This window comes from Pongo pygmaeus, chromosome 1 (assembly GCF_028885625.2).
Source record: "Pongo pygmaeus isolate AG05252 chromosome 1, NHGRI_mPonPyg2-v2.0_pri, whole genome shotgun sequence".
Classification (NCBI taxonomy): domain Eukaryota; kingdom Metazoa; phylum Chordata; class Mammalia; order Primates; family Hominidae; genus Pongo; species Pongo pygmaeus.
In genome coordinates this window covers 205,997,084-206,016,522 of record NC_072373.2, presented here as the reverse complement: position 1 = coordinate 206,016,522, position 19,439 = coordinate 205,997,084, and the positions used below count along the sequence as shown (strand labels likewise).

Here is a 19,439-nt window from a genome sequence, read left to right as displayed (position 1 = left end):
AAAATAATTTAGATATTGTAGTTTTTAGTTCTAGAATTTACATTTTTGTGTGTGATTTCTTTCCCTACTGAGATTTCCTATCTTCCTTTATTATGAGCATATTTTTCTTTCGGTATTTGAACATAGTTACCATAACTGCTTTAAAATCCTTGAGTGCAAACTGTAGAATCTGGGTCATCTTAGGGTAGTCTCCTTGATTACTAATTTTTTTTTTTTTCTTGAGAATGAGTCAGGTTTTTCCATTTCTTATAGGGAGTAATTTTGGATTATATTCTGGATATTACAAATGATAAATGATAATTTATATATATAAATTTTGTTATGCCCCTCTTAAGAGCATTGATTTTCTTTTCGAAAGCAGGCAATTGATTAACTTAGCTGAATTCAAGCTGCAAAACTGTCCCCCCATAGTAGGTGGCAGCGTACATTTCAGTTCAGTTCTCTTAGCTGGCCTACTTGGAGCCTGCTCTGTGCATGTGTGTTTCACAGATCAGCGAGAGATTTAGACAGATTTATGCAGATTTTAGGGCTCCCCTGTGCTGGTTCTCTCTCTCTCTCTCTCTCTCTCTCTCTCTCTCTCTTTTTAACGGTGTCTTTATTTTCTTTGCAGTGGTGATGGTTACTCTAGACTGTTTTTTGGCTTTTAAAGTCAGCAGAACTGTGAATTTTCCATTGGAGTTTTAGCTGCCCTGCATGGTGCAAGGCTAAAAGATAAAAATTGGGGAAACTTGTCCAGTGCAGTTCCCTTCCTCCAAGTGCCAACTCCCCTCCAATATTTGCCTGCTTTTGTCACTCTCCAGTGCCTTCAGGTGGTTGTTTTTGTCTGGAAGTTATAGCTGTTATGATAGGCAGAGTTGATCCTATAGGAAGAACTGCCTGGTCTTACTAGAAGATTCAAATTTTTTTTTTTAAAACAGAAACCTTTAAATTTTAGAATAGTTTTAGATTTATAGAAAAATTGCAAAAATAATACAGAGTTCTGAAATTTATTTTAAGTGAAAGTATTTCTAAAATATATTAATGCTTCCTTGACTTTTGAAAATGCTGAGTTTGGCCAGGTGTGATGGCTAACGCCTATAATCCCAGCACTTTGGGAGGCTGAGGCAGGTGGATCACCAGAGGTCAGGAAACCCTGTCTCTACCAAAAATACAAAAATTAGCTGGGCATGGTGGTAGGGGCCTGTAGTCCCAGCTACTCGGGAGGCTGACGCAGGAGAATCCCTTGAACCCAGGAGGCGGAGGTTGCAGTGAGCAAAGATCATGCCATTGCACTCCAGCCTGGGCGACAAGAGCAAAACTCCGTCTCAAAAAAAAACCCGAAAATGCTGGGTTTAACTGCCAATTAATGTCAACATTCTGAATATAAATTCAGTAATGCAGCAATGGCCTTGGGAGCCATTGAGGCATGTAAGACTATTTTTGTCTTTCTGCTAAATGGCCTCAGCTATTGTGCTTTTCGAACCTAAATCTGCTTTGTGTGTGTGCATGTGTGGATGGGTGCATGCGTGCATGTGTGTGTATATTTTGTATTTCTTCCTTTGCCAACTTAGCTCTATTGATGCAGCCCATTTCCTTTAATTTTCTATTGTAATTTGTTGTGGCTCAGTACACCAGATAAACTGTTAAAATTTGTTTGAAATAAAATTTATTTGAAATAAGAATAAATCGTTTCAGGCCGGGCACGGTGGCTCATGCCTATAATCCTAGCACTTTGGGAGCCCAGGGCGGGCGGATCACGAGGTCAGGAGTTCAAGACCAGCCTGACCAACATGGTGAAACCCTGTCTCTACTAAAAATACAAAAATTAGTCAGGCGTGGTGGCATGTGCCTGTAATCCCAGCTACTTGGGAGGCTGAGACAGGAGAATCGCTTGAACCGGGGAGTTGGAGGAGGTTGCAGTGAGTCGAGATCACGCCACTGCACTCTAGCCTGGGTGATAGAGCAAAAAAAAAAAAAAAAAAAAAAAAAAAAGAATAAATAGTTTCTGAGAGCTTGAATGTTGAGTTAATGAGTCAGGTACATCATCTTTTGTATCTGGTCTTGGTGACATTGGTGCCCAGAGACCTTTTCTCTAGACGCGTGCTGTCAATATAATAGTCGCTACCTATACATGGCTATTGAGTGTTTGAAATATGTCTAGTTTGAGTTGAGATGTACTATAATTATGAAATATACACCAGATTTTAAAGATGTAGTAAAAAGAAAAGAATGTAATAACTTTTTATGTTGATTATGTGTTGAAATGATTTTAGATATATTGAGTTAAATAAAAAAATATTTAATCACACTTGTTTCTTTTACTTTTAAAAAAATGTGGAATGCTTCACAAATTTGTGCGTCATTCTTGTACAGGGGCCATGCTAACCTGTTTTGAATTGTTCCAATTTTAGTATTCATGCTGTCAAAGTAAGTACTCTTTTTACGTCTTCGATATGCTGCTAGAAAATTTAATATAACATTTGTGTCCTACATTATATTGGTCATAGCTCTGGTAATTTATCTTACCTGATAGTAGTGTCTATGAGTGAGATGGTGGTGGTTCTGTAAGAATCTTGAGATCAAGCAGGTGAGATTCTAGCATCTCCTTCTTTGCTCTGGTGTAAGAAACTATCATAGTGGTTGGTAGATAGTATGGACCTTGGAGTTTAAACCTCAGTTTTGACACTCCTCAGTTGTATGACCTATGACAAATTACTGAGCTTCTCTGAACCTCAGTTTCCTCATCTGAAACTCATATGAAACATGAGGAAAACAACCCCTGATTTCATGTGGTTATTGTGAAATGCATAAAACTAGTTTTATATAGTGCACGTCAACTGCAAAATATACTACTCAATAAATAGTAGCTTTTAACTTGTTTCTGGACCATTTTGGTAACATTTTGATTTATTGTAGTTGATACTTATAGGGAATATAATCAAGGTAGATCCAGACTAGGAAAAAAGGACTGTAGCTTTCGTCATTTTTTTTTTCTTTCTTTCATTTGTTGTCATTCAGTTTTTTTCTACCACTAAAAAATATGTCTTTGATGAAGAATTTGTAAGAAAAAAGGATGGACCTTCTGTAAAAAGAAGAGATATTGCCTCCAGACAGTCAATATTTTAAATTATATGGTTTATTAGTTATTCTGAAGAGATAATAGACTTTGTTCCTCCTTTTAGGCTTTTGATGAGTGAATGTGAACAAGCAGAACTCGTTTTCATCATGGGTCTATTGTGCCTAGATGGAAAGTCTGGTCATTGTACATCTGACAGTTTGTTTTAAAAAGTGGTTCTGGCTGAGATATTTCAGATTTGATTTTCCTACAGATTAAAGGCTTTCTTTCCATCTTCAGCATATACTTCAAGCAAGTAACAAAAGTACTCAAAAGAAACTCAAGTGACATTAATTCTGTTTGTTATTTCATCTAGTAGTTTTTGAATGACTACTTTCCATTTAGCATTTATTCAAAAGAAGTTCTATTATATTTAAGCAGTTTAACATTTTGGCACTGATTAGAGACAGTAATGAGATTATCATGTATAAACATTAAAAAATAATTTTCTTAAATCTACAAAGAATAGAAAAGAAAAACATGCTTGTTATAAAAAGACAAATAGGACACAAGTATATAAAATTAATACCCCCAGGCTGGGCATGGTAGCTTACGCCTGTACTCCCAGCACGTTGGAAGGCCAAAGTGGGCGGATCACTTGAGCCCAGGGGTTCGAGACCAGCCTGGGCAACATGGTGAAACTCTGATTCTACAAAAATTACAAAAATTAGCCAGGCATGGTGGTATGTGCCTATAGTCCCAGCAACTTGGGAAGGTGAGGTAGGAGGATCGCTTGAACCCAGGAGGTCAAGGCTGCAGTGAGCCCTGATGGTGCCACTGTACTCCAGCCTGGGCGGCTGAGCGAGTGTTTGTCTCAAAAAATTAAAAATAATCTCCTGTCCCTACCTCTCCCCAGATCTGTCCCGAGGTAAACAATGTTAATTTTGGTTTATAGCCCTCCATACTCGAGAAGTATTTTCAAGATGTAAATGCCAGGGTTATAGATCTGTGGTATCTCTTAAAGGGATTTATTTCCCTTTCCATCCTCCAGCAAAGTATAGGCCTACTGTTGCTCCCATCTTGAGGTTTCCTTGACCCAGTTGCTCAAAGCAGTTATGTAGGAATTACTTGATTTCTTTCTCCCGCTTTCTACATCCAAACAATCCACACGTCTTTAGGATTATGCTACCCCAATTCAATTTAATCTACACTTTTCTTTCCAAGTCCATTGCTTTTACCTAATCCAAAGCACATTTCACTACAACTACCACAAGAGGCCACCCAGCTTCAATTCTTCATCAGTTTGATGCCTCTGACCTGTTTTCCATGTGGCAGAGTGTTATTTATTGTCTTAAATGGAAATCAGATTTTGCCCTTATCTTGCACCCATCAAAACCCTTCAGTGGTATCCTGTTACCCTGTTCTGACATTCCTTACCCCCTTTCCCCTCCCACCAGTGGAAGCTCCGTGAAGTCAGGAATATGTTCTCTGGCACATACTGTTTTATTGAGCACTTAACCACATGCTGGACAATATTTTAAGAGCTTTTCATCTATTAACTCATTTATATTCATGATAACCCTGTGAAGTAGGTATTCTTCCAACCATTATATGTATAAACCAACTGAGGCCCAGAGAGGTTTAAGTAACTTACCCAATATCACACTCATGCTTAAGTAGAAGAATCAATATATCAAACCAGGCACTCTGCCTTCAGTCCTTGCTGTTAAATGTCGTATTAAATGCTTTTTTTCTACATAGTAGGTACTTGGTAAACATTTGTTAAGTTAATGAATAAATTGTTCCCTCTTTGCATAAAATTCAAACACTTAATTTGGTCTAGAAAATCTTTCACGATCTGGCCCCTGCCAACACCACTTTCTCATGTACTCATGGCAATCTTGTCACACTGGCTCTTTGCATGGCTGTTTCCTTCTCATTCTTTATGTCTAAGAGGTCTTCCATGGTCATCTTATCTAAAGTAGGTGCTTCTTGTCCTCTCTCTGAGTACTTTGTTTTACTTTAGGCAAATCATGATTAATTGTTAAATACATGATATAGGCTTGCTATTCCCTGGGAATTTGTAAGAGATGCAAAATCTTGGTTGTCACCCCAGATTTACTGAATTGGAATCTGCATTTTTACAAGATCTCCTAATAAGTTGTGAGGACATCAGAGTTTGAGAAACTGGGATAGAAATTGAAAGGACAGCTGGGCGCGGTGGCTCATGCCTGTAATCCCAGTGCTTTGGGAGGCAGAGGCAGGTGGATCACCTGAGGTCAAGAGTTTGAGAACAACCTGACCAACATGGAGAAGCCCTGTCTCTACTAAAAATACAAAACTAGCTGGGCACGGTGGCGCATGCCTGTAATCCCAGCTACTCGGGAGGCTAAGGCAGGAGAATCGCCTGAACCTGGGAGGTGGAGGTTGTGGTGAGCTGAGATCGCACCATTGCACTCCAGCCTCGGCAACAAGAGTGAAACTCCATTTCAAAAAAAAAAAAAGAAAGAAATTGAAAGGACAGGTAACTGAATTTTTTTTTTTTTTTTGAGACAGAGTCTCACTCTGTCACCCGTGCTGGAGTGCAGTGGCACAATCTCAGCTCACTGCAACCTCTGTCTCCCTGGTTTAAGCGATTATCCTGCCTCAGCCTCCTGGGTAGCTGGGACTACAGGCACATGCCACCATGCCCGGCAAATTTTTGTATTTTTTTTTTTAGTAGAGATGCGGTTTCACCATATTGCCCAGGCTGATCTTGAACTCCTGACCTCATGATCCATCCTCCTTGGCCTCCCACAATGCTGGGATTACAGGCGTGAGCCACCGCATCCGGCAAGGTAACTGAATTCTTATAGTGAGACTTGAGCTTGACCTGAAGCACGGGTGTGGCAGTGATCATTTCAGTGGAGGTTAATGTGATTGTAGTCACATAAGGGTCCAGATTTATGTGGTCTTATTGTACAGGATAAACGGGAGTGGGGGTGGAGCAGTGCTGTGGGTCCTCAAGGACATCAGTGGGGAAGTCATTCTAGGAAAAGAGGATGGAGAACTTTGTGAGACTTATTTTATTATTATTTTTTTTTAAAGATGGAGTCTCGCACTGTTGTACAGGCTGGAGTGCAGTGGCGCGATCTCGGCTCACTGCAACCTCTGCCTCCCCACTTGAACGGAATCTCCTGCCTCAGCTTCCCAAGTAGCTGGGATTATAGGTGCCCGCCACCACGCCCAACTAATTTTTTGTATTTTTAGTAGAGACGGGGTTTCACTATGTTGACCAGGCTGGTCTCAAACTCCTGACCTCGTGTTCCACCTGCCTCGGCCTCCCAAAGTGCTGGGATTACAGGCGTGAACCACTGTGCCGGGCCTTGTAAGACCTAATTTTTAAAGACTATTGTACACTTTATGGTTTTTATTTTTAATGAAACTATTATATTAGGTAATTGATCATAATTTGGTCATTTACTGAAAGAAACAGCAACAGATAACCTTTGAAAACTACTGGAAGGTGAATCATCTCTCCCATTCAACATTTGAATGACTTCAATTCACAGTGACTTAGACTTAAGCAAGAGAACATCAAATGTACTGTTATAAGCTGAACTACTAACTCAGATGAGGAACCACTGGCAAGCCCATAAAACTGAAACTCACAAAACCATGATTTATCAGGAGATGTTTATGTCACTTTTGGGAAATATTAAACAGGTGCTTTTTTAATTGTAGTAAAGTCATGGGGTATATTTTGAGTTTCATTGTATTCTAAATTGAAATTTTGTACTTTTAGGGTATTCTGAAATTCTTAAATGATTCAGATTAGACTTTGGATGCTATAGGTAATGCAAAGGCAGAAACCATTTCTTCTCTTCATCACCAGATCTCTGGTGTTTAGTGTAGGTCCTCACATGGCTGGTGAATGAATACAAAAAAAAGTTTTAATTTTAAAAGATTGATATCTATCTGCCCTTGAAGATAATATATAAATGACGGACAATAAAAGTGAGCTGTAATGTATTTAGAAACTATTAGGACTGAAGTGGAAACTAGATTAATAATTTAAAAAGCACTTTATTTGGAAATAATTTCATACTTACAGACAAGTTACAAGCATAAGAGGCCGGACACAGTGGCTCTGTAATCCCACCGCTTTCGGAGGCTGAGGCAGGAGGATTGCTTGAGGCCAGGAGTTCAAGACTAACCTGGACAACAGAGCAAAACTGTCTCTACAAAAAAGTAAAAAAATTAGCCAGGCATAGTGGTGTTTGCCTGTATTCCTAGCTACTGCAGAGGCTGTGGTGGGAGGATCACTACAGCCTGGAGAGTTCAAGGCTGCAGTGAGCTATGATGGCACCACTACATTCCAGCCTGGGCAGCAGAGCAAGACCCTGTCTCAAAAAAAACCCAACAAAACAAAAACAAAAACAAAAAAACAGTTCAAAGAATACTGTTTACCTAGGTTTACCTATTGTTAACATTTTACTCTATTTGCTTTATTATTTGCTCTTTCTCTCATAAGTTGCATACATTGTGGCATTTTATCCCCAAATACTTCAGTGTGGATTCCTTAAGAGTAGGGATATATCTTGTGTATGTAATGTTGTTACGTTACAGTTACAATTTCAATAAATTAATCTCTCTTCCCACCTGCCTTTTCCAGAAAACTAAGACCCAAAGAGGTTAAGTGACTTGCCCTGTGGTTAGATAGGTTCTAAATGGAAAATCCAGCCTACTCTGCTAGTCAGGTATTAGCCCTGGTCCCTAACATCACAACAGAATCTTTTTTTTTCTTTCCCCAACACACCAAATTATTTAGTAGTATAATACAGTAATAAAAATTTGTGGCCAGTCGTGGTGGCTCACGCCTGTAATCCTAGCACTTGGGGAGGCTGAGGCGGGTGGATTGCCTGAGGTCAGGAGTTTGAGACCAGCCTGGGCAACATAGCAAAACCTCGTCTCTACTAAAAATGCAATAAATTAGCTGGGTGTGGTGGCGCATGCCTGTAGTGCCAGCTACTTGGGAGGCCGAGGCAGGAGAATCACTTGAACCCAGTGGGTGGAGGTTGCAGTGAGTTGAGATTGCGCCACTGCACTCTAGCCTGGGCGACAGAGCAAGACTGTGTCTCAAAAAAATAAAAAAGAAAAATTTGTAATTATCTTCTAAACCAGATATAACCATCCAATAGCACTTGATCTATAAAGGACTTTGGATCACCAAAATTGTCCTTGACATTCTATTTGGCTTAGTTTAAGTTTGAGTTTGTCCAAGTTTAAGACATGATAGTGTGGAGGGAATAGACTGTTATTTACCAAATTTGACCCTAACAAACAGTGACCAGTTACTGGCCTACAGAGAGCTGAGTCCAAAAGGCATCATTAGGAATTCAAAGTTTAACCATGGGGCAAACTTCTTCATTCCAGTTTTGATTTTTTTTTTTTTTTTGAGATGGAGTCTTGCTCTGTCACCCAGATTTTGTTTATCTTCAGAGTTTTTCCACATTCATTCTTTAACTTGTGTTTCAGTCTATTTTCATATGTTTTTGATAGGAGGGTTTTTGTTTGCTTGCTTTTTTAAAATGAAAGATTCATGTCCATATTACAAATATCAAAAAGTGTGAAAGGTACACAACAAACAACTCCCCCTAACCCCGTCCCTTGAGTGTTGTGGTGTTCTAAGTCCTTTATATGTATGAACTCATTCAGTTCTCCCAACTGTCCAATGAGGTTATTATTCCCATTTTATAGAAAAGGAAAACAGACCCAGTTTTTCAGTCACTTAGGTAGGAAGTAGTGGAGTTGTCTGAGAGTCTGGCTCTAAATTAGTGGTCTTAACCACCATTCTCTGCTGAGCAAGAGGATATCAGGATTAACTAGATTAATACATGTGAAGAGCTTGTTTTGGATGAGCAGAGAGATTTGTCTTCAATAAGGTAAATGTGAATGAACCCTTAATAGTCTATCCTGGAGTTTCATCTAGCCCTGGTAATTGGGCATCCTGATGTAATTTCAAGCTAATCATTTCCTCTCTAAATTGCACAAGCTTTTATCTGAAGAGCAGATTTCATGAATTGGTGATGCTGAGTAAGGAAATGGTAGCAACCGAAGTCTTTGCAGTATCCTCTACTTAGCTGTTTTATTTATATAGACAGAGCTTGGACACATAGTAATTCTTCCATTACATATCATTTGACTTTATTTATCGAGTTCGTTCTGTGACATGGTTATGGCCAGGAAACAATAATATAATCTTTGCATGGCCAGAGATTTTTGACATATTAAAGAATATCTTGGCCGAGCGCTGTGGCTCACACCTGTAATCCCAGCACTTTGGGAGGCTGAGGTGGGCGGATCACAAGGTCAGGAGATCAAGACCATCCTGGCTAACCTGGTGAAACCCCCATCTCTATTAAAAATACAAAAATTAGCTGGGCATGGTGGCGGGCGTCTGTAGTCCCAGCTACTCAGGAGGCTGAGGCTGGAGAATGGCGTGAACCCGGGAGGCGGAGCTTGCAGTGAGCCGAGATCGTGCCACTGCACTCCAGCCTGGGCGACAGAGCGGGACTCTGTCTCAAACAAAAAAAAAAGAAAAGAAAAGAATATCTTTGCTTTTTTCTATTTAGTGAACATTTAAACTTTATGTAGACCTTTTTTTTTTTTTTTTTTTAAAGCATCGGGTCATAATCTATGTCAGTTGGAATAATTTAATGTGGAAGATATTTAGATTTTTTTCCCTTCTCTCCTTGTTTTCTGAAAGAATAAAGCAATCTAGGGATTCTAACCACTAAGTGCTTGAACTGAAGAATCTGTTGTTAGGCCTTGAGTTCTTTGCATGGAGTGTCTTTAAGTCAAGTAACATTTTAAAAACTCTTACGATGTGCCAGGAACTGTGTGTATCCTAACTTATTTGATCCCCACAATAACATGGTATATAGTAAGTCAAGTTTCACAGATGTTAAGTAACTTACTGAAGATTACACAGCTAATGAAGTAGGCAAGTCAGGATTCAAACCTAGATATGTGTGATTCTACACTGTGGTTTCTCACATGCTCTGCAGACCCTGTAGAAGAACAGCTTATAAAACTTCTAGACTCCAAACTTGGTTCTAGCATGTGTTAGCAAAAATTCTGAAGAAATAGGCTGGGCGCGGTGGCTCACGCCTGTAGTCCCAGCACTTTGGGAGGCCAAGGTGGGCGGATCATGAGGTCAGGAGTTTGAGACCAGCCTGGCCAATATGGTGAAACCCAATCTCTACTAAAAATACAAAAATTAGCCGGACATGGTGGCAGGTGCCTATAATCCCAGCTACTTGGGAGGCTGAGGCAGGAGAATTGCTTGAACCTGGGAGTCAGAGGTTGCACTGAGCTGAGATCGCGCCATTTCACTCCAGCCTGAGTGACAGAGCGAGACTACAACTCAAAAAAAACAAAAAACAAAAAAAAAAAAAACTGAAGAAATAGGTAATAGAAGCCAGGTGACTTTGCCCATTTATCACATTGTTTTGGGACTTTTAAGTTAGTCTAAATCAAAGCAACCATTTTGTGTATTTAGACAGCTAATTTAGATAGAATTCATACTAAAGGTAAATGAGGTATTACAGTTTTAAAGTTCATTCTTTAACAACACATTACTTTATATACTCCCCAGAAAATATGTCGAGGAAAATAATTTAATGGTCAGGAGCCTGTTCTTACTTTCAGGTCCTGACTTCTCTCTTCCCCTAGTCATCACCACCCCTTACCCTCAGTTCCATAAACATAAATAAAGAGAAGAATGAAGTTAAAGCTTTTCTTCTTAGGTGTTTAAAAACCTGACTATTCTAAAGACTGATTAAACTAGGTTTTCTAAGTGAGCAGTTCCTTAATCTTGACTTAGTAAAACATTAAAATATTTGGCATCTGCCATTGACCCCTATTCTGCAATATTGGAGTTAATCCAGCAGTTTCTGATTAAATAACAGTATTATGCAATTAAAGAATTACCACAGAGGTGTGAAGGGAAGAGGGTGAGGCTAGTGAGGAACACCCAGACAGCAAGGTAAAGAAAATACTCCTTTTATAAGAATAAAACCCAAATGAATGCTAAGACTCTATCTAGAGAGTCATTGTTATTTCTGTCAGTGGGATTATTTTTCTCTTTAATTATTCGAGTTTTAAAAATTTATTTTTATTTTTATTTTTTTATTTTTGAGACGGAGTCTTGCTCTGTCGCCCAGGCTGGAGTGTAGTGGTGCTACCTCCGCTCACTGCAAGCTTCGCCTCCCAGGTTCACGCCATTCTCCTGCCTCAGCCTCCTGAGTAGCTGGGACTACAGGCACCCACCACCACACCCGGCTAATTTTTTTTTGTTTTTAGTAGAGATGGGGTTTCACCATGTTAGCCAGGATGGTCTTGATCTCCTGACCTCATGATCCGCCTGCCTTGGCCTCCCAAAGTGCTAGGATTACAGGCGTGAGCCACCACGCCAGGCCAATTTTTATTTTTATTTTCTGGAGACAGGGTCTCACTCTGTCACCCAGGCTAGAGTGCAGTGGTGTGATCATGGTTCACTGCAGCCTCGACCTGCCAGGTCCTGCAGGTGATCCTCCTGCCTCAGTGTCCTGAGTAGCCTGGGACCACAGGCATGAGCCACCACACCTGGCTAATTTTTAAAAAATTTTTTGTGCTGATGGGATCTCACTATGTGTTTCTCAGACTGGTTTTCTAATTTTTAAGAAAACATAGTAGACATGTATGTTTTTGTAACATGAAATCATAACTTTATGTAATCCAGGCCAGGTGCGGTGGCTCACACCTGTAATCCCAGCACTTTGGGAGGCTGAGGCGGGTGGATCACAAGGTCAGGAGTTTGAGACCAGCCCGGCCAACACGGTGAAACCCCGTCTCTACTAAAGATACCAAAACAAAACAAACTTATGTAATCCAAATTAAAATCATCTTCAGCATGTATATATTTATATTTATAATCTATATATATATTTAAAAAACAACTTATTGGATGTAATTCATATACAATATAATTCACCCATTTAAAATATACAGTTCAATGGTTTTTAGTATGTTCACAGAGTTGTGCAACCATTACCAGGGTCTAATTTTTTTCTTTTTTTTTTGATACGGAGTCTCACTTTGTCACCCAGGCTGGAGTGCAGTGGCGCAATCTCTGCTCACTGCAAGCTCCGCCTCCCACGTTCACGCCATTCTCCTGCCTCAGCCTCCCAAGTAGCTGGGACTACAGGCATCTGCCACCACGCCAGGCTAATTTTTTTTTTTTGTATATTTAGTAGAGATGGGGTTTCACCGTGTTAGCCAGGATGGTCTCGATCTCCTGACCTCGTGATCCACCTGCTTTGGCCTCCCAAAGTGCTGGGATTACAGGAGTGAGTCACGGCGCCCGGCCAATTTTTTTTTTTTTTTTTTTTTTTTTGGGAGAGGCAGAGTCTTGTTCTGTTGCCCGGGCTGGAGTGCAGTGGCATGATCTTGGCTCACTGCAACCTCTGCCTCCCAAGTTCAAGTGGTTCTCCTCCCTCAGCTTCCCAAGTAGCTGGGATTACAGGCATGCACCAGCACACCCAGCTAATTTTTGTATTTTTAGTAGAGACAGGGTTTCATCATGTTGGTCAGGCTGGTCTCGAACTCCTGACCTCGTGATCCACCTGCCTCGGCCTCCCAAAGTGCTGGGATTACAGGCATGAGCCACTGCGCCTGGCCAATTTTTGTATTTTTTAGTAGAAATGGGGTTTCACTATATGTTGGCCAGGCTGATCTTGAACTCCTGACCTCAAGTGGTCCACCTGCCTTGGCCTCCCAAAGTGCTGGGATTACAGATGTTAGCCACCATGCCCAGCCACCAGGGTCTAATTTTAAAACATTGTCGTCACCTCAAAAAGAAACCATGTACCCATTAGCAGTCACTCCTCTTCCCCATCCTCAGTTCTTGGCAACAGGTAGTCTACTATCTGTATGAATTTGCCTATTTTGGACATTTCATATAAATGGTATCATATACAGTTGTCCCCTGGAATCCACGGGGGATTGGTTCCAGGACTCCTCTGTGGATGTAGAAGTCCATTACAGTTGTCCCTGTATCTGCGGGTTCTGCATCTGTGGATACGGAAGGCCAGCTGTGATATGTGGTGTTTTGTTCCTTTCACTTATTCAAGTTATAGCATGTATCCATACTTCATTGCTTTTAATTGTCAAATAATATTCCACTGTATGGATATGTCACATATTATGCATTTTAATTTTGCTTTTAAATCTAATACTTCTGAGAGACTTCTCCTCCTGGGAATATAGAATTTCCTGCTTTTTTGCCTCCTATATTCCTGACTTGGAGCTAAAGAAGCCAGCAACTTGGACACACTAGCAGGAACTGAGAGAAAAAACTCCAACCAAATCCTAGTGCCTCTTGCCTGAGAACCAGGGAAGGGGAAGCCTAAACAAGACCACAAACTTTTAGATAATTACTGCTCTACTGTAAACACCACAGAAAAAGCTGTGGCTCCATCCTCACCATGCCAGCAAAGGCTGAATTGTGTGGCCTAGACTTCCATCCTCTGTTGGTGGTCTATAAATTTAACAAATCTTTTACTGATAGACCTCTGTTGGTGGTCTATAAATTTAACAAATCTTTTACTGATGGGCTTCGGTGGTCTCTAGTGTTTTGCTGTTACAAACAATAAGGCCTCAGTATTCCTCTCTCGTATCTTTGGACATCTGTATGACTGTTTCTATAGAATAAATTTCTAGATATAAAATTATTGGGACAATAGATAGCATCCAGTGAAGCCTTCAGGAATGGCAGTTAGATGGATGATCTCAAAACATGGAAACAGGCTGGGCATGGAGGCTCACGCCTGTAATCCCAGCACTTTGGGAGACCGAGGAGGGGGAATCACCTGAGGTCAGGAGTTCAAACCAGCCTGGCCAACATGGTGAAACCCTGTCTCTACTAAAAATGCAAAAATTAGCTGGGTATGGTGATGTGTGCCTATAATCCCAGCTATTCGGGAGGTTGAGACAGGAGAATCTCTTGAACTCAGGAGGCAGAGGTTGCAGTGAGCCGTGATCGTGTCATTGCATTCCAGCCTGAGTGACAGAGCAAGACTCTGTCTCAAAACAAACAAACAAACAAAAACATGGAAATATATAAGAAGTATTACATTTTCAGTGTAGTTTTTCTCTGTTGTTTAGACTAGGTAATTTTTGTTATTCTACCTTCCATTTTACTGATTCTTCTGTCCCCTTCGTTTGGCTTTTGAACCCATCTACTGAGTTTTTAAATTTCAGTTACGTTACTGTATTTTTCAGTTCTAAAATTTCCATCTGGGACTTCTTTATATCTTCTTTTTTTTTTAACTTTAATTATTGTGTTTATCTTCTGACATATATCTTCTATTTTTTTTTTGCTGAGGCTTTCTGTTTTTTCATTTGCTTCAAGCAGATCATTCCGTTTGATATGATTCTTGGTATGACACGTTCAGTTGAAACATGGACATTTTCATATTATGTTAAGAGACTCTGGATCTTGTTTAATCCTTCTCTTTAAAATTCTGACACTCAAGTAAGACTCCTTTGACATTTCTGTGGAGGGAAAAGGAGAAGGGAGATGGCACTGCTTTGTTATAACCAGGTGGAGACAGAAGTCCAAGCGCCCCACTGGGCTATCTCATTTTTATTTTTTTTATTTTTATTTTTATTTGTTTTGAGACAGAGTCTGGCTCTGTCGCCCAGGCTGGAGTGCAGTGGCGCGATCTCAGCTCACTACAACCTCTGCCTCCTGGGTTCAAGCAATTCTCCTGCCCCAGCCTCCCGAGTGGCTGGGATTATAGGCGTGCGCCACCACACTCGGCTAATTTTTGTATTTTTAGTAGAGACGGGGTTTCACCATGTTGGCCAGGCTGGTCTCAAACGCCTGACCTCAGGTGATCTGCCTGCCTTGGCCTCCCAAAGTGGTGGGATTACAGGTGTGAGCCACCGTGCCTAGCCCCATTTTTTAGATTTAATACTTCTTGCTTCCAGAATGTGATTTTAAGGAAAAGAAAAATAAATAAATAAATTTAATACTTCTGAGAGACTTCTGCTTCTGGAAAAACAGAATTAGATGGTAGTGAGTTTCTTAGTTTTTTGCCTTATACATCTCAGACTTGGAACCAAACAAGCCAGCAACCATGGTGAGGAGGCTCCTTGTTACTGCTGGGGTGGGGGAATGGGAGTTGCAGCTCCCTGTGTGACCTCCCTGATACACTAGTGGAGGTGGCCTCATTACCACTGGTTAATGTTCAAAGTCCTGACTCTGTTAGGCCTCCTCTGACCCCATCCCAGGGGCAGGGGCTTGGCAGGGTTTGAAGGCCCTGGTTTCCTCCCTGGCCATCTCTGACAGTATTCTGGCAGAGACATTACAGCCTCCAGAGGACTGGTTACATTAAGTTGGAAATAAAATATATAAACTAAAAAAAAGTTATATATATGTGATCATATTTTTCAAGGAATAAAGTATGGGCCGGGCGTGGTGGCTCACACCTGTAATCCCAGCACTTTGGGAGGCCAAGGTGGGCGGATAACTTGAGGCCAGGAGTTTGAAACGAGCCTGGGTAACATAGTTAGAACCCCGTCTCTATTGAAAGAAAAACAGTAGTATGTACATAGAAAATAAAAATGTAGAAGAATAAGTAGCAAATTAATGGTCCAAGGGTAAGGGAACGCTGACTTTCTCTAGTGTTTCAGTTTTTATTTATTTTAAAAATAATGAATATAACTGTTAGAAGCAGTGAAAAGTAAAGTATTTTTTAAAGGCATACTTTTCTTAAATGCTATTGTTAACTATATGTTAATTTTTATGGTTACTAATACAAAACTGGGTATAGAATAAACGTATCCTGGCTCCCAGTGTAGGATGCTTTCCATTGTATCACAATGCCCTCAGTCAGCTGTAGCAATAGGCTGTATTCAGTGTAGTTCATACTAAACAGGGTAATTTTGATTCTATAATTTTGTTGAAATTGAATTTTATATTTAACTTGGATTAAAGGAGAAAGTTTTTGACTTGTGAATTCTAGAAATCTGAATTTTTCGCCAGGCCCAGTGGCTCACACCTGAAATCCCAGGACTTTGGGAGGCTGAGGTGGGTGGATCACTTGAGGTCAGGAGTTTGAGATCAGCCTGGCCAACATGGTGAAACCCTGTCTCTAACAAAAATACAAAAATTGGGCCGGGCGGCGTGGCTCATGCCTGTAATCCGGGCATTTTGGGAGGCCGAGGCGGGTGGATCACCTGAGGTCAGGAGTTCGAGACCAGCCTGACCGACATGGTGAAACACCGTCTCTAATAAAAATACAAAAATCAGCTGGGCGTGGTTATGGGCACCTGTAATCTGAGTTACTCGGGAGGTTGAGGCAGGAGAATCACTTGAACCTGGGAGGTGGAGGTTGCAGTGAGCTGAGATCACACCATTGCACTCCAGCCTGGGTGACAAGAGTGAAACTCCATCTCAAAAAAAAAAAAAAAAAAAAAAAAAAAAAAAAAAAATTTTTTAAATAAATAAATAAATAAACTAGCCATGGTGGTGGGCGCCTGTACTCCCAGCTGCTCGGGGGGCTGAGGCAGGAGAATGGCCTGAACCTGGGAGGCAGAGGTTGCAATGAGCCGAGATCACACCACTGTACTCCAGCCTGGGCAAAGAGCGAGACTCCATCTAATAAAAAAAAAAAAAAAAAAGAAATTTGAATTTTTCCACAGTTTTACTGTATATACATAAATTATACATATATATGTGGATGTGTGTATATATATGTATTTATATGTATGTGTATATGTGTATGTGTGTGTATATGTATAATATATATATATTTTAAATAGTGACAGGGTCTTGCTCTGTTACCCAGGCTGGAATGTAGTGCTATAATCATGGCTCGCTGCAGTCTTGAACTCCTGGGCTCCAGTGATCCTCCTACCTCAGTCTCCTGAATAACTGGGACTATAGGAGAGTGCCACCACGCTGGCTAATTTTCTAATTTTTTTGGTAGAGATGGGGTATTGCTCGGTTGCCCAGGCTGATCTCAAACTCCTGGTGTCAGGTGTTGCTCCTGCTTTGGACTTCCAAAGTGTTGGGATTACGGGCATGAACTATTGTGCGTCGCCTTTTCTATACTTTAAAAATTTTCAAAAATAAAAATAAATATTTCATCTGACTAGTAGCTCCCAATTTTCTGATGCTATTAAAACTTTGGAAAAAGTTGTTCATGGTGACGATGACTTTTCTTATTTGACTTGTCATTAGTGGTTAGTAAAAAAGGGACTTTTTTCAGGTCCATCTTGAAGAATATGCATCCTTTTATTTATGTGTGCATGAAGGAAAGTGCTTATTAGGCATATGAGATGTGTAACGAGCTTCTGATATACCTGAAACAAAAGTAAATTGGGAAAATTGGCTAGAAAATTTTAGAAAAAGGAGGCAGTCACCTGTGAAAGGAAAGGGGCATTTGTGTCCTGACCAGGTCTTCATGAACTGTTCTGTATTCTGAGATTCTTTTGCCCATGCTCAAGGACTGGCTCTGCAGACCACTGTAGATTATGTATGGTGACTGATCTGTAGCCCGTCCCCATTCATCTTTAGCCTGCTTTTAGTTTAACAAGTTTCTAAGTTCCTACATGTAATATCTTTATTATGTCTCATTTACCAACTTAATGATTTTAACACTGCTTTGACAGGCAGCTTGGGAAATTTTAGTTAATTTTATAGATCAAGTGGAGGAGGATAAAGACCTTGAGTCAGACTAGTTCTTTGTGTACCAAACTACTGTGTGTTCTTTTTCAGTAAATCTCAAATTTGGATTATCAAGCTAATTGGAAAGGTAGTGTATTAACATTTTGTTGTCTGTAGTAAATCCACTTGTGTGTTATCAGTGTTCCATGCTATTAATGGTCGGTATCTTCAAAAAGGCAACTTTGGGCACCAGTTTGTTATATAGTAGGATGAGTTAGTGCTGTAAATTGACTTGGGTTCTGAGAATCAAATATCATCCTAACCTTCCCACACCACTGTTTCTTAATGTATCCAGCAGGCAGTTGCCTTACTTTGGAATCTCCTTGAGTGCCTATAACAAAATAAGGATTCCTGGGCCCCAACCCAGGAGTTCTGCTGAATCAGAATCTCTAGATATGAGGCCCTGGGGTCTTCATTTTAAATGTTTTCCTTAGGTTATTTGTAATCACAATAAAATTTAAGAACTAGGCCTTTTTTAGGAAGTACATTTTTGTACAAGTTGTATGTAGTATTAGGAATTAATATGGTTCATTCTGCCTTCAAATTCTGTGTATATTTTGTTACTGATAAAGAATGATCGGATTTTTTTTTTTTTTTTTTTCTTAAACCAAGCTCTGTTGTAACTGTTCCATGCTGTCTGATTAGGGTTCTAGAATCTTCACTATAAGCCCACATTTTTTTGTTTTTGTTTTTTAAACTCCCTTTACCTCTCCATTAGTTTAGGAATTAATGACTTTTTACTGATGTAGCATTTTACTGAAATGCTTCTGAATTTTTTGAGAGTTACTTTAGGATAATAAACAGTACTTTTACCAGCATCTTTGAATGACTTATTGGAGAGTTATTTCTGGCACTTTCCATGGATGTCGTAGTCAACAGGCTGTGTTGATCTCTAGCAATGTCAGAACGTTCTCTTCCAGCATTCCAGCTCTCTCTCCTTCCCATCTCTCCTTTTCCTTCAGTCCATCTTTCCTTTTTAAACTTGGGGCTGATTTCATGTCTTTGCTATCATTAATAGTGCTGCAGTGAACATACATATGCATGTGTCTTTATGGTAGAATGATTTATATTCCTTTGGGTATATACCCAGTAATGGGATTGCTGAGTCGAATGGTAGTTCTGTTTTTAGCTCTTTGAGGAATTGCCACACTGCTTTCCACAATAGTTTAACTAATTACACTCCCACTGGCAGTGTATAGTGTTCCCTTTTCTCTACAACCTTGCCAGCATCTGTTACTTTTTTTACTTTTTGAAAATAGCCATTCTGGTGTGAAATGGTATCTCATTGTGGTTTTGATTTGTTTTTCTCTAATGATCAGTGATATTGAGCTTTTTTTCATGTGCTTGTTGGGCCACATGTGTGTCTTCTTTTGAAAAGTGTCTTCATGTCAGTTGCCCACTTTTTAATGGGGTTGTTTTATATTTGTAATTTTGTTTAAGTTCCTTATGGATGCTGGATATTAGACCTTTGTCAGATGCATATTTTGCAAATATTTTCTCCCATTCTGTAGGTTGTCTGTTTACTCTGTTGATAGTTTCTTCTGCTGTGCGGAAACTCTTAAGTTTGATTAGATCCTGTTTGTCAACTTTCGTTGCAATTGTTTTTGGCATCTTCGTCATGAAATCTTTGCCAGTTCCTATGTCCAG

The 19,439-nt window shown here is 40.0% G+C and overlaps 1 protein-coding gene and 1 non-coding gene across 2 annotated transcripts in view; one reads left to right on the top strand and one right to left on the bottom strand.

Moving 5' to 3' along the window:
- Positions 1-19,439, top strand: part of CLIC4 (chloride intracellular channel 4) — a 94,426-nt gene that overhangs the window by 30,143 nt on the left and 44,844 nt on the right. The window lies entirely within an intron of this gene.
- On the bottom strand, positions 2,308-2,414 carry LOC129023293 (U6 spliceosomal RNA). Its single transcript, XR_008496759.1, has one exon. It is a non-coding gene; the product is annotated as a U6 spliceosomal RNA (small nuclear RNA).